Source organism: Oncorhynchus keta, chromosome 1 (genome assembly GCF_023373465.1).
Source record: "Oncorhynchus keta strain PuntledgeMale-10-30-2019 chromosome 1, Oket_V2, whole genome shotgun sequence".
Classification (NCBI taxonomy): domain Eukaryota; kingdom Metazoa; phylum Chordata; class Actinopteri; order Salmoniformes; family Salmonidae; genus Oncorhynchus; species Oncorhynchus keta.
Window position 1 is genome coordinate 1236583 of NC_068421.1, and position 12500 is coordinate 1249082.

Here is a 12500-nt window from a genome sequence, read left to right on the forward strand (position 1 = left end):
TCTCCTTCGCTCTCTCTCCATCCCTCCCTCCTTCTCTCCACCCCATCTCTCTCCCTTCCTCCTTCCCTCCACCCCCCTTTCTCTCTCCCTCCTTCAATCTACCCCCTCTCCCCTCCTTCCCTTCACCCTCCCTCTCTCTCTTTCTCTCCCTCCCTCCTTCTCTCCACCCCCCCTTTCTCTCTCCCTCCCTCCTTCCCTCCCCCCCCTTTCTCTCTCCCTCCCTCCTTCCCTCCACCCCCCCTTTCTCTCTCCCTCCCTCCTTGCCTCCACCCCCCCTTTCTCTCTCCCTCCCTCCTTCCCTCCACCCCCTTTCTCTCTCTCTCTCCCTCCTTCCCTCCACCCCCTTTCTCTCTCCCTCCCTCCTTCCCTCCACCCCCTTTCTCTCTCTCTCCCTCCCTCCTTCCCTCCACCCCCCCTTTCTCTCTCCCTCCCTCCTTCCCTCCACCCCCCTTTCTCTCTCCCTCTCTCCTTCCCTCCACCCCCCCTTTCTCTCTCCCTCCCTCCTTCCCTCCACCCCCCTTTCTCTCTCCCTCCCTCCTTCCCTCCACCCCCTTTCTCTCTCCCTCCCTCCTTCCCTCCACCCCCCTTTCTCTCTCCCTCCCTCCTTCCCTCCACCCTCCCTCTCTCTCTCCCTGGATTATCCTAATTCCCAAATTCAATTATGTTTATTAGCTCTGTCCCTGCGTGACAGAGAGGGAAATGGATCTCAATAGTCTTCATCTCAGGCCTGAAGTAGGGAGTGTGTTTGTGTGTGTGCTCACTTGTGTGCTTATGTCTGTGTATGAGTGTGTGTGTGTGTGTGTTTGTGGGTCTGTGGGTATGTGCGTGTGTGTGTGGGGGGGTCTTTGTGTGTGTGTGTGTGTGTGTGTGTGTGTGTTTGTGTGTGTGTGTGTGTGTGGGGGGGTGGGGGACTTTGGGTATGTGTGTGTGTGTGTGTGTGTGTGTGTGTGTGTGTGTGTGTGTGTGTGTGTGTGTGTGTGTGTGTGTGTGTGTGTGTGTGTGTGTGTGTGTGTGTGTGTGTGTGTGTGTCTTTGGGTATGTGTGCAAGAGAATCAGAATGCAGGAGAACATTTGGCTGTTTGAGGATTGTACTCACCTCATCAATATTCAAACTCTGTGCAGTGCTTTGCGTGGCCGCTCCTCACGCTCCAACACTCACGGCCTGACACTGCAGCCACAGTGAGTTATTCTCCCTCCTCCTTCACTTCTCACCCCTTACTTCACCCCACAAGCAGGCAGGATCTCTCTTTTCTTCATCCTTTCTTCCCTATTCACCTCCTCATCTCATACATTTACCTGAAGAGGTGTGGGACATTAGAAGTCAGGGTATTTCAAGCTTCTTAAACATTAACGTTTCCCTCTACATAATAAGACCAGCCTGGAAGAGTAAAGCCCTGTTGTTTTGTCTTACAAAGTAGTGGCATTTTGTTCTCTACATGTTTGACTAGTTCTGTCTGTTTGACTAGTGCTGTCTGTTTGACTAGTTCTGTCTGTTTGACTAGTTCTGTCTGTTTGACTGTCTGTCTGTCTGTTTGACTAGTTCTGTCTGTTTGTCTGTTTGACTAGTTTGTCTGTTTGACTAGTTCTGTCTGTTTGACTAGTTCTGTCTGTTTGATTAGTTCGGTCTGCTTGACTAGTTCTGTCTGTTTGACTAGTTCTGTCTGTTTGACTAGTTCTGTCTGTTTGACTAGTTCTGTCTGTTTGACTAGTTCTGTCTGTTTGACTAGTTCTGTCTGTTTGACTAGTTCTGTCTGTTTGACTAGTTCTGTCTGTTTGACTGTTCTGTCTGTTTGACTAGTTCTGTCTGTTTGACTAGTTCTGTCTGTTTGACTAGTTCTGTCTGTTTGACTAGTTCTGTCTGTTTGACTAGTTCTGTCTGTTTGACTAGTTCTGTCTGTTTGACTAGTTCTGTCTGTTTGACTAGTGCTGTCTGTTTGACTAGTTCTGTCTGTTTGACTAGTTCTGTCTGTTTGACTAGTGCTGTCTGTTTGACTAGTTCTGTCTGTTTGACTAGTGCTGTCTGTTTGACTAGTTCTGTCTGTTTGACTAGTGCTGTCTGTTTGACTAGTTCTGTCTGTTTGACTAGTGCTGTCTTTTTGACTAGTTCTGTCTGTTTGACTAGTGCTGTCTGTTTGACTAGTTCTGTCTGTTTGACTAGTTCTGTCTGTTTGACTAGTTCTGTCTGTTTGACTAGTGTTGTCTGTTTGACTAGTTCTGTCTGTTTGACTAGTGCTGTCTGTTTGACTAGTTTGTCTGTTTGACTAGTTCTGTCTGTTTGACTGGTGCTGTCTGTTTGACTAGTCTGTCTGTTTGACTAGTTCTGTCTGTTTGACTGGTGCTGTCTGTTTGACTAGTTTGTCTTTTTGACTAGTTCTGTCTGTTTGACTGGTCTGTCTGTTTGACTAGTTTGTCTGTTTGACTAGTTCTGTCTGTTTGACTAGTTCTGTCTGTTTGACTAGTTCTGTCTGTTTGACTAGTGTTGTCTGTTTGACTAGTTCTGTCTGTTTGACTGGTCTGTCTGTTTGACTAGTTTGTCTGTTTGACTAGTTCTGTCTGTTTGACTGGTGCTGTCTGTTTGACTAGTGTTGTCTGTTTGACTAGTTCTGTCTGTTTGTGGTGCTGTCTGTTTGACTAGTTTGTCTTTTTGACTAGTTCTGTCTGTTTGACTGGTGCTGTCTGTTTGACTAGTTTGTCTGTTTGACTAGTTCTGTCTGTTTGACTAGTGCTGTCTGTTTGACTAGTTCTGTCTGTTTGACTAGTTCTGTCTGTTTGACTAGTTCGGTCTGTTTGACTAGTTCTGTCTGTTTGACTAGTGCTGTCTGTTTGACTAGTGCTGTCTGTTTGACTAGTGCTGTCTGTTTAACTAGCTCTGCCTGTTAAACTTGCTCTGCTGTAGGCCTGTCTTAATCCAAATGTGATTGGCATGGGGCATAAGGTCACAGGTTAAGTGATGTCATGTATCCTGGAGACATGTTAGATCACAGCAGAGTGTGGGTGAGTAATGTCATTATGCATGGGGTATTCCTCTAACCTCCTCCCCCTCCCTCCCTCCTCTCTCTCCCTCTCTCTCTCTCTCCCCTCCTCCTCCTCTCCTCTCTCTCTCTCTCTCTCTCTCTCTCTCTCTCTCTCTCTCTCCTCTCTCTCTCTCTCTCTCTCTCTCTCTCTCTCTCTCCCTCTCTCCTGTGCTGCTCACCTTCAGTGAAGCAGAGCCTCTTTCTCTCTGTAGCTGTCTGTCCCCTCCATCACTTCTCACCTCTTCTACCCATTCCCACGCTGTGAGCCTCCTGGGAGTCTGTCTGTGCTGCAGGAGACTGGGAGAGAGCCCGAGAGGGAAGAGGGGGAGAGAAAAAGTATTATCATGGTTCCTGTGTAGATGTAGTGAGGAGAGAGAGGCAGTGATAACAGTCAGTGGGTATAGCTGGCCCCTGGGCAGCATGAATAATGCAATGAGCTCCCTCAATGGGGATCACATAAACCTTCTCCAACTGTTCTCACACTCCCACTGCTCCTCCCTCCCCTCCTCCTGCTCCTTCTCTCTCCCTCTTCCTCCTGCTCCTTCTCTCTCACTCCTCCTACTGCTCCTTCTCTCTCCCTCCTCCTTACTGCTCCTTCTGTCTCCCTCCTCCTTACTGCTCCTTCTCTCTCCCTCCTCCTCCTGCTCCTTCTCTCTCCCTCCTCCTACTGCTCCTTCTCTCTCCCTCCTCCTCCTGCTCCTTCTCTCTCCCTCCTCCTCCTGCTCCTTCTCTCTCCCTCTCCTCCTGCTCCTTCTCTTCCTCCACCTCCTGCTCCTCCTCTCTCTCTCCCTCCCCTCCTGCTCCTTCTCTCTCTCTCCATCCTCCTCCTGCTCCTTCTCTCTCTTTCCCTCCACCTCCTGCTCCTTTCTCTCTCCCTCCTCCTCCTGCTCCTTCTCTCTCTCTCCATCCTCCTCCTGCTCCTTCTCTCTCTTTCCCTCCTCCTCCTGCTCCTTCTCTCTCCCTCCTCCTCCTGCTCCTTCTCTCTCCCTCCTCCTCCTGCTCCTTCTCTCTCCCTCTCCTCCTGCTCCTTCTCTTCCTCCTCCCCTCCTGCTCCTCCTCTCTCTCTCCCTCCCCTCCTGCTCCTTCTCTCTCTCCTCCTCCTCCTCCTCTCCTTCCTCTCTCTTTCCCTCCACCTCCTGCTCCTTCTCTCTCCCTCCCTCCTCCTGCTCCTTCTCTCTCTCTCCATCCTCCTCCTGCTCCTTCTCTCTCTTTCCCTCCACCTCCTGCTCCTTTCTCTCTCCTCCTCCTCCTACTGCTCCTTCTCTCTCCCTCCTCCTCCTGCTCCTTCTCTCTCCCTCTCCTCCTGCTCCTTCTCTTCCTCCACCTCCTGCTCCTCTCTCTCTCTCCCTCCTCCTCCTGCTCCTTCTCTCTCTCTCCATCCTCCTCCTGCTCCTTCTCTCTCTTTCCCTCCACCTCCTGCTCCTTCTCTCTCCCTCCTCCTCCTGCTCCTTCTCTCTCTCTCCATCCTCCTCCTGCTCCTTCTCTCTCTTTCCCTCCACCTCCTGCTCCTTCTCTCTCCCTCCCCTCCTGCTCCTTCTCTCTCTCTCCATCCTCCTCCTGCTCCTTCTCTCTCTTTCCCTCCACCTCCTGCTCCTTCTCTCTCCCTCCTCCTCCTGCTCCTTTTCTCTCCCACCTCCTCCTGCTCCTTCTCTCCCTCCTCCTCCTGCTCCTTCTCTCTCCCTCCTCCCCCTGCTCCTCTTCTCTCTCCCTCCCTCCTTACTGCTCCTCTCTCTCTCCCTCCTCCTCCTGCTCCTTATCTCTCCCTCCTCCCTTACTGCTCCTTCTCTCTCCCTCCTCCCCTTACTGCTCCTTCTCTCTCCCTCCTCCCTCCTGCTCCTCTCTCTCCCTCCTCCTTACTGCTCCTTCTCTCTCCCTCCTCCTCCTGCTCCTTCTCTCTCCCTCCTCCTCCTGCTCCTTCTCTCTCCCTTCTCCTACTGCTCCTTCTCTCTCCCTCCTCCTCCTGCTCCTTCTCTCTCCCTCTCCTCCTGCTCCTTCTCTTCCTCCCCCTCCTGCTCCTCCTCTCTCTCTCCCTCCCCTCCTCCTCCTTCTCTCTCTCTCCATCCTCCTCCTTCTCCTTCTCTCTCTTTCCCTCCTCCTGCTCCTTTTCTCTCCCTCCTCCTCCTGCTCCTTCTCTCTCTCTCCCTCCTCCTCCTGCTCCTTCTCTCTCTTTCCCTCCTCCTCCTGCTCCTTCACTCTCTCCCTCCTCTCCTTCTGCTCTCTTCTCTCTCTTTCCCTCCTCCTCCTGCTCCTCTCTCCTCCCTCCCTCTTCCCTTTTCCCTCCTCCTCCTCCTGCTCATTCTCTCTCTCTCCCTCCCCTTCTGCTCCTTCTCTCTCTCTCCCTCCTCCTCCTGCTCATTCTCTCTCTTTCCCTCCTCCTCCTGCTCCTTCTCTCTCTCTCCCTCCCCTTCTGCTCCTTCTCTCTCTCTCCCTCCTCTTCTGTTCCTTCTCTCTCTCTCCCTCCTCCTCCTGCTCCTTCTCTCTCTCTCCCTCCTCCTCCTGCTCATTCTCTCTCTTTCCCTCCTCCTCCTGCTCCTTCTCTCTCTCTCCCTCCTCTTCTGTTCCTTCTCTCTCTCTCCCTCCTCCTCCTGCTCCTTCTCTCTCCCTCCTCCTCCTCCTCCTCTCTCTCTCCCTCCCCTTCTGCTCCTTCTCTCTCTTTCCCTCCTCCTCCTGCTCCTCCTCTCTCTCCCTCCCCTTCTGCTCCTTCTCTCTCTCTCCCTCCTCCTCCTGCTCCTTCTCTCTACCTCCTCCTCCTGCTCCTTCTCTCTCCCTCCTCCTCCTGCTCCTTCTCTCTCCCTCTCATCCTGCTCCTTCTCTTCCTCCTCCTCCTGCTCCTTCTCTCTCCCTCCTCCTCCTGCTCCTTCTCTCTCCCTCCTCCTCCTGCTCCTTCTCTCTCCCTCCTCCTCCTGCTCCTTCTCTCTCCCTCCTCCTCCCTGCTCCTTCTCTCCCTCCTCCTCCTGCTCCTTCTCTCTCCCTCCTCCTCCTGCTCCTTCTCTCTCTCTCCCTCCCCTCCTGCTCCCAATCTCCCTCCTCCTCCTGCTCCTTCTCTCTCTCTCCCTCCCTCCCCTTCTGCTCCTTCTCTCTCCCTCCTCCTCCTGCTGCTTCTCTCTCCCTCCCTCCCCTCCTGCTCCTTCTCTCTCCCTCCTCCTCCTGCTGCTTCTCTCTCCCTCCTCCTGCTGCTCCTTCTCTCTCTCCCTCCTGCTCCTTCTCCCTCCCTCCCTCCCTCCCTCCCCTCCCTCCCTCCCTCCCTCCCTCCCTCCCTCCCTCCCTCCCTCCCTCCCTCCCTCCCTCCCTCCCTCCCTCCCTCCCTCCCTCCCTCCCCTCCTGTTTCTTCTCTCTCCCTCCTCCTCCTGCTCCTTCTCTCTCCCTCCCTCCTCCTCCTTCTCTCTCCCTCCACCTCCTGCTCCTTCTCTCTCCCTCCCTCCCCTCCTGCTCATTCTCTCTCCCTCCTCCTCCTGCTCCTTCTCTCTCCCTCCTCCTCCTGCTGCTTCTCTCTCCCTCCTCCTGCTGCTCCTTTTCTCTCTCCCTCCTGCTCCTTCCCTCCCTCCCTCCCTCCCTCCCTCCCTCCCTCCCTCCCTCCCTCCCTCCCTCCCTCCTCCTCCTGCTGCTTCTCTCTCCCTCCACCTCCTGCTCCTTCTCTCTCTCTCCCTCCGCCTCCTTCTCTCTCTCTCCCTCCTGCTCCTTTGTGTGTGTGTGTGTGTGTGTGTGTGTGTGTGTGTGTGTGTGTGTGTGTGTGTGTGTGTGTGTGTGTGTGTGTGTGTGTGTGTGTGTGTGTGTGTGTGTGTGTGATCGGTGACAGGTGTGTAACATGTACTCATCTACACACTCATCTACACACATTTACACAGACATTTTCTCTCTGATTATCCGTGATTATCCCTCAGGTAGACATTACTCAGGTAGGAAGTGTTTTGCAGTCTGACTGTGTTTGTGGGAGGAAGTGATTTTCAGTCTGACTGTGTTTGAGGTGTATGGTTGAACTCTCTTTAGAAGTGACTCAATTCAGTTAGCCTGGGGCTGTCTACAGGGCAGGGCGTTGACTCAATTCAGTTAGCCTGAGGCTGTCTACAGGGCGTTGACTCAATTCAGTTAGCCTGGGGCTGTCTACAGGGCATTGACTCAATTCAGTTAGCCTGAGGCTGTCTACAGGGCATTGACTCAATTCAGTTAGCCTGGGGCTGTCTACAGGGCATTGACTCAATTCAGTTAGCCTGAGGCTGTCTACAGGGCTGACGTTGACTCAATTCAGTTAGCCTGAGGCTGTCTACAGGGCGTTGACTCAATTCAGTTAGCCTGAGGCTGTCTACAGGGCGTTGACTCAATTCAGTTAGCCTGAGGCTGTCTACAGGGCATTGACTCAATTCAGTTAGCCTGAGGCTGTCTACAGGGCATTGACTCAATTCAGTTAGCCTGGGGCTGTCTACAGGGCATTGACTCAATTCAGTTAGCCTGAGGCTGTCTACAGGGCGTTGACTCAATTCAGTTAGCCTGAGGCTGTCTACAGGGCGTTGACTCAATTCAGTTAGCCTGAGGCTGTCTACAGGGCGTTGACTCAATTCAGTTAGCCTGAGGCTGTCTACAGGGCGTTGACTCAATTCAGTTAGCCTGAGGCTGTCTACAGGGCGTTGACTCAATTCAGTTAGCCTGAGGCTGTCTACAGGGCGTTGACTCAATTCAGTTAGCCTGAGGCTGTCTACAGGGCATTGACTCAATTCAGTTAGCCTGGGGCTGTCTACAGGGCAGGGCGTTGACTCAATTCAGTTAGCCTGGGGCTGTCTACAGGGCGTTGACTCAATTCAGTTAGCCTGAGGCTGTCTACAGGGCAGGGCGTTGACTCAATTCAGTTAGCCTGGGGCTGTCTACAGGGCATTGACTCAATTCAGTTAGCCTGGGGCTGTCTACAGGGCATTGACTCAATTCAGTTAGCCTGAGGCTGTCTACAGGGCGTTGACTCAATTCAGTTAGCCTGAGGCTGTCTACAGGGCGTTGACTCAATTCAGTTAGCCTGAGGCTGTCTACAGGGCGTTGACTCAATTCAGTTAGCCTGAGGCTGTCTACAGGGCATTGACTCAATTCAGTTAGCCTGAGGCTGTCTACAGGGCGTTGACTCAATTCAGTTAGCCTGAGGCTGTCTACAGGGCGTTGACTCAATTCAGTTAGCCTGAGGCTGTCTACAGGGCGTTGACTCAATTCAGTTAGCCTGGGGCTGTCTACAGGGCATTGACTCAATTCAGTTAGCCTGGGGCTGTCTACAGAGCAGGGCGTTGACTCAATTAAGTTAGCCTGGGGCTGTCTACAGGGCATTGACTCAATTCAGTTAGCCTGAGGCTGTCTACAGGGCATTGACTCAATTCAGTTAGCCTGAGGCTGTCTACAGGGCATTGACTCAATTCAGTTAGCCTGAGGCTGTCTACAGGGCGTTGACTCAATTCAGTTAGCCTGAGGCTGTCTACAGGGCGTTGACTCAATTCAGTTAGCCTGAGGCTGTCTACAGGGCGTTGACTCAATTCAGTTAGCCTGGGGCTGTCTACAGGGCATTGACTCAATTCAGTTAGCCTGGGGCTGTCTACAGGGCATTGACTCAATTCAGTTAGCCTGGGGCTGTCTACAGGGCATTGACTCAATTCAGTTAGCCTGGGGCTGTCTACAGGGCGTTGACTCAATTCAGTTAGCCTGGGGCTGTCTACAGGGCATTGACTCAATTCAGTTAGCCTGGGGCTGTCTACAGGGCGTTGACTCAATTCAGTTAGCCTGAGGCTGTCTACAGGGCAGGGCGTTGACTCAATTCAGTTAGCCTGGGGCTGTCTACAGGGCGTTGACTCAATTCAGTTAGCCTGGGGCTGTCTACAGGGCGTTGACTCAATTCAGTTAGCCTGGGGCTGTCTACAGGGCGTTGACTCAATTCAGTTAGCCTGGGGCTGTCTACAGGGCGTTGACTCAATTCAGTTAGCCTGAGGCTGTCTACAGGGCGTTGACTCAATTCAGTTAGCCTGGGGCTGTCTACAGGGCAGGGTGTTGACTCAATTCAGTTAGCCTGGGGCTGTCTACAGGGCGTTGACTCAATTCAGTTAGCCTGAGGCTGTCTACAGGGCGTTGACTCAATTCAGTTAGCCTGGGGCTGTCTACAGGGCGTTGACTCAATTCAGTTAGCCTGAGGCTGTCTACAGGGCGTTGACTCAATTCAGTTAGCCTGAGGCTGTCTACAGGGCGTTGACTCAATTCAGTTAGCCTGAGGCTGTCTACAGGGCGTTGACTCAATTCAGTTAGCCTGAGGCTGTCTACAGGGCATTGACTCAATTCAGTTAGCCTGAGGCTGTCTACAGGGCGTTGACTCAATTCAGTTAGCCTGAGGCTGTCTACAGGGCGTTGACTCAATTCAGTTAGCCTGAGGCTGTCTACAGGGCGTTGACTCAATTCAGTTAGCCTGGGGCTGTCTACAGGGCATTGACTCAATTCAGTTAGCCTGGGGCTGTCTACAGAGCAGGGCGTTGACTCAATTCAGTTAGCCTGGGGCTGTCTACAGGGCATTGACTCAATTCAGTTAGCCTGAGGCTGTCTACAGGGCATTGACTCAATTCAGTTAGCCTGGGGCTGTCTACAGGGCATTGGCTCAATTCAGTTAGCCTGAGGCTGTCTACGGGGCGTTGACTCAATTCAGTTACCCTGAGGCTGTCAACAGGGCGTTGACTCAATTCAGTTAGCCTGAGGCTGTCTACAGGACGTTGACTCAATTCAGTTAGCCTGAGGCTGTCTACAGGGCATTGACTCAATTCAGTTAGCCTGAGGCTGTCTACAGGGCGTTGACTCAATTCAGTTAGCCTGGGGCTGTCTACAGGGCATTGACTCAATTCAGTTAGCCTGGGGCTGTCTACAGAGCAGGGCGTTGACTCAATTCAGTTAGCCTGGGGCTGTCTACAGGGCATTGACTCAATTCAGTTAGCCTGGGGCTGTCTACAGGGCGTTGACTCAATTCAGTTAGCCTGGGGCTGTCTACAGGGCGTTGACTCAATTCAGTTAGCCTGGGGCTGTCTACAGGGCGTTGACTCAATTCAGTTAGCCTGAGGCTGTCTACAGGGCAGGGCGTTGACTCAATTCAGTTAGCCTGGGGCTGTCTACAGGGCGTTGACTCAATTCAGTTAGCCTGGGGCTGTCTACAGGGCGTTGACTCAATTCAGTTAGCCTGGGGCTGTCTACAGGGCTTTGACTCAATTCAGTTAGCCTGGGGCTGTCTACAGGGCTTTGACTCAATTCAGTTAGCCTGGGGCTGTCTACAGGGCTTTGACTCAATTCAGTTAGCCTGAGGCTGTCTACAGGGCTTTGACTCAATTCAGTTAGCCTGGGGCTGTCTACAGGGCGTTGACTCAATTCAGTTAGCCTGGGGCTGTCTACAGGGCGTTGACTCAATTCAGTTAGCCTGGGGCTGTCTACAGGGCATTGACTCAATTCAGTTAGCCTGGGGCTGTCTACAGGCAGGGCGTTGACTCAATTCAGTTAGCCTGGGGCTGTCTACAGGGCATTGACTCAATTCAGTTAGCCTGGGGCTGTCTACAGGGCGTTGACTCAATTCAGTTAGCCTGAGGCTGTCTACAGGGCATTGACTCAATTCAGTTAGCCTGGGGCTGTCTACAGGGCGTTGACTCAATTCAGTTAGCCTGAGGCTGTCTACAGGGCAGGGCGTTGACTCAATTCAGTTAGCCTGGGGCTGTCTACAGGGCGTTGACTCAATTCAGTTAGCCTGGGGCTCTCTACAGGGCGTTGACTCAATTCAGTTAGCCTGGGGCTGTCTACAGGGCTTTGACTCAATTCAGTTAGCCTGGGGCTGTCTACAGGGCTTTGACTCAATTCAGTTAGCCTGGGGCTGTCTACAGGGCTTTGACTCAATTCAGTTAGCCTGAGGCTGTCTACAGGGCTTTGACTCAATTCAGTTAGCCTGGGGCTGTCTACAGGGCTTTGACTCAATTCAGTTAGCCTGGGGCTGTCTACAGCGCTCTCTGCCCCATACCATACAGCTACTTAGTCTCTGTGTAACAATGTTCCTTAAAGAGCTCCTGGATGGGGAATACAGGCACAGGCACGGGGTCAGGGCAGCAGGAAGAACCGGAGCAACGCCAGGGGGTGTGGAAGGAAGAACAGGGGACAGAGAAGGACAGGTGTCAGAGTAGACATGTGACATAGCAGGACAGATGTGAATTCATCGATTGTCGTTTTTTTTTTTCTCCAGAACGTTCTCTGGAACTTTCTCTTGAAGTGAAAACACCATTTATATTGTTATCTACTTTATGACATTTTAATTTGACTTTAATTTGACTTTTATATGAGAGTAAAATGTATTCTGAACATTCAAGACATTTTTAAGATCATGTAGCCATGAAAACTTAACTGTTGTTAAAATGTGTATTCACAGTGTGTGATCTATTCTGCCAGTGTCACTAATGTCATGTTTATTACATGTTGTTAAAATGTGTATTCACGGTGTGTGATCTATTCTGCCAGTGTCACTAATGTCATGTTTATTACATGTTGTTAAAATAGAGTTCATACCAGAATATCAGGTTTTTAAATTAGGTGACAATTTACCTTTGTTGTGTCAGTAGTGTTCAATACTGAATCTCTATAGAATTACCTCTATCATTTACCTGTGTTGTGTCAGTAGTGTTCAATACTGAATCTCTATAGAATTACCCCTGTCATTTACCTGTGTTGTGTCAGTAGTGTTCAATACTGAATCTCTATAGAATTGTGTCAGTCTGTCATTTACTCTGTCATTTACCTGTGTTGTGTGTAGTGTGTTGTGTCAGTAGTGTTCAATACTGAATCTCTATAGAATTACCTCTGTCATTTACCTGTGTTGTGTTGTGTCAGTAGTGTTCAATACTGAATCTCTATAGAATTACCTCTGTCATTTACCTGTGTTGTGTCAGTAGTGTTCAATACTGAATCTCTATAGAATTACCTCTGTCATTTACCTGTGTTGTGTTGTGTCAGTAGTGTTCAATACTGAATCTCTATAGAATTACCTCTGTCATTTACCTGTGTTGTGTTGTGTCAGTAGTGTTCAATACTGAATCTCTATAGAATTACCTCTGTCATTTACCTGTGTAGTGTCAGTAGTGTTCAATACTGAATCTTTATAGAATTACCTCTGTCATTTACCTGTGTTGTGTGTGTCAGTAGTGTTCAATACTGAATCTTTATAGAATTACCTCTGTCATTTACCTGTGTTGTGTGTGTCAGTAGTGTTCAATACTGAATCTCTATAGAATTACCTCTGTCATGTGTTGTGTTGTGTCAGTAGTGTTCAATACTGAATCTCTATAGAATTACCTCTGTCATTTATTTACCTGTGTTGTGTTGTGTCAGTAGTGTTCAATACTGAATCTCTATAGAATTACCCCTGTCATTTACCTGTGTTGTGTTGTGTCAGTAGTGTTCAATACTGAATCTCTATAGAATTACCTCTATCATTTACCTGTGTTGTGTTGTGTCAGT